General features: G+C 44.4%; 1 non-coding gene across 1 annotated transcript; it reads left to right on the forward strand.

Moving 5' to 3' along the window:
- Positions 1 to 2,296: 2,296 nt before the first annotated feature.
- On the forward strand, positions 2,297 to 2,403 carry LOC112087653. The gene has a single exon (XR_002900199.1). It is a non-coding gene; the product is annotated as a small nucleolar RNA R71 (small nucleolar RNA).
- The last annotated feature ends 295 nt before the right edge of the window (positions 2,404 to 2,698 follow it).

A 2,698-nucleotide genomic window follows, 5' to 3' on the forward strand; every position in this document is an offset into this window, starting at 1 on the left:
CTTTAGTATCTCCTTCTTAACCACTTCCCTAAGGTTGGGGTTAAGTCTACGTTGGTGCTCAATAGAGGACATAGATTGGTCCTCTAGGTGGATCCTATGGGTGCAGATGTCAGGAGAGATCCCTCTAATATCAGCCAAAGAATACCCTATGGCTCTCCTGAACTTTCTTATTTCATTCAGCAATGCACTCTCTTGGTCCTCTAATAGGCTATCATTGATGATGACAGGATATGTGGAGTTTAGTCCTAAGAAAGCATACCTGAGCCCTGTTGGTAGAGGTTTGAGCTCAACAGAGGGTGCATCAGCCTCATTCCAGTCCTGGTCCAAGCTGCTTTGGCTGGTGACTGATTCTTGGATTGCCAAAACCTCAGTGCCATTCTGTTCCAGCTCCACAAACCTTGTCTCAGGACCCAGCTCTCTTGCATTGTCCAGATACAGCTTATACCCTTCACTTGCTTCAGCCAAGAGCCCATTATCTCCTTGTTCTTGAGTTAGAGTAGCTTGAAGAGGATCCTCAGTGTTCAGCTCCTCAAGCAACTCATCAGCCAACTGATCCATTGTCTCTACATAGAAACATTGACCTTCAATGGTGGGCTTCTTCATCATCTCATTCACATCAAACTTGAGCTTTTCAGACCCAAGTTGAAGCTCTATTATCCCACCTCTCACATCAATAATAGCTCCTGCAGTGGCTAAGAATGGTCTGCCCAAGATAAGAGGATCTACTGGCTCTTCATCCATCTCCAGCACAACAAAATCTGTTGGAACCTCAAAACCACCTATCTTGACAGGTAGATCTTCCAACATACCAACAGGCAATCTAACTGATCTATCTGCAAGGATAAGAGAAATCTTTGAAGGTTTGAAAACTCTAAAGCCCAGCTTCTGTGCTATGGAGAATGGCATCAAGCTGACTGATGCTCCTAAATCACAAAGACATCCAGAGAATAGAAGAGGTCCAATGGCACAAGGGAGTGTGAAGCTCCCTGGATCAGTTAACTTCCTTGGAATGGACTTCTTCTGAATGATAGCACTGCATTCATGACTTAGTACTACCATGCCTTGAAGCTCTTTTGTCTTGTTCAGAATTGCATCCTTCAAGAACTTCCCCATCTTTGGCATCATTAAGAATGCATCAATGAGAGGCATTGTGAGTGGTGTCTCTTTGAGTGCCTTCTCAAATACAGCTCTTGCCTTGTTCACTAGTTGCTTCTTAAATCTCCCTGGAAATGGGAGCTTGGGTTGGTATGGAGGTGGTGGCACATACTTCTTCTCTGGTTCTGGTTCCTTTGCTACCTCTTTACCTTTTTCTGTCCTTGGTTTCTCAGCAACTTGATCATCCTTTAAGGCTGCCTCCCCCTCAGGTTGATCATTGTCCTCAATGATCACATTGTTGTTCTCAATACCAGGTAACTCCTTGCCACTCCTCAGTGTTATGGCCTTGGCATATTCCTTGGGGTTGGGTTCTGGTTTTCCAGGTAGGTGACCTTGGTTCCTTGAGCTTGATGCCTGGTTTTGCTTCAGTTCCTTGATTTCCTGCTGCATAGTCTGTTGACCCTGAAGTAGTTGTTGCAGAATACCAACCATATCTGTACCCATCTGTGGTTGCTGTTGAACCATTGGTGGCTGAAACTGTTGTTGAACCGGCGCCTGCTGTTGGAACTGTGGTGGACCAAACCCTGGTGGTGCCTTTGGTTGCTGTGAAGTGTAACCAGTGCCCTGAAATGGTTGCTGTTGCTGACCAAAACTCTGATTCTGACCAAATTGATTCTTGGGTTGGAATGACCCTTGAAAGTTGTGCTTGGGAACAAAGTTCTTTGGAGCTTGAGAATTGGGATAGACCTGGTCTTGTGGGTTAGCTACATTGGTGTTCCTGTAAGAGAGGTTTGGATTGGCATTACCATACTGATATCTTTGGAACCTCTGATTCCCAATGTAGTTGAGCTCCTCTTGGGTAAGACCTTCTTCACTTATGTTCTCAAAGATTTGAGAAGGTTCCTCATACTCTCCAACATAATGTATTGGCTTCTGAGTGGTGAATTTCAGCTTGTCCAATTCACTCCTCAACTCCTTAACTTCTCTGGTGAGCCTCTGTTCTGAGCTTGAACCTTCAGACCTATTTGATCTGTCATAGTCTTCACCATAAGTGTCATTGCTCAATGCTAAGTTCTCTACTAGCTCTAAAGCAGCATGTATCTCTTTACCCAGAAAGTTCCCATTGGAAGCAGTATCCAGCTGGTTTCTAATCTTGGGAAGAGCTCCCCTATACAGTGTGCTGAGAAGAGAAGCCTCACTAAACCCATGGTGTGGGCATTGGTTTGTGTAGCTCCTGAATCTCTCATATGCTTCACCAAAACTTTCATTGCTGTGCTGAGTGAAGCTAGAGATTTGGTTCCTCAGTTTTGCAGTTCTTGAGGTGGAGAAGAACTTAGATAAGAAGGCTTGTTTGCATTGCTCCCAGGTTTGAATGGAGCCTCTTGGAAGATTCTTCTCCCATTGATGAGCTTTATCACCAAGACTGAATGGGAATAGTCTTAGCTTAAAGCTGTCTTCTGAAACTCCATTTATCTTGGTCAGATCACACACCTTATCAAACTGGTCCAAGTGTTCCAAGGGATCTTCCATTGCTAACCCATGGAACTTTGAGTTCTGGACCATATTCAGCAATGATGCTTTCACTTCAAAGTTGTTGTTTTGC

This window comes from Eutrema salsugineum, unplaced genomic scaffold, assembly GCF_000478725.1.
Source record: "Eutrema salsugineum unplaced genomic scaffold, Eutsalg1_0 scaffold_17, whole genome shotgun sequence".
Classification (NCBI taxonomy): Eukaryota; Viridiplantae; Streptophyta; class Magnoliopsida; order Brassicales; family Brassicaceae; genus Eutrema; species Eutrema salsugineum.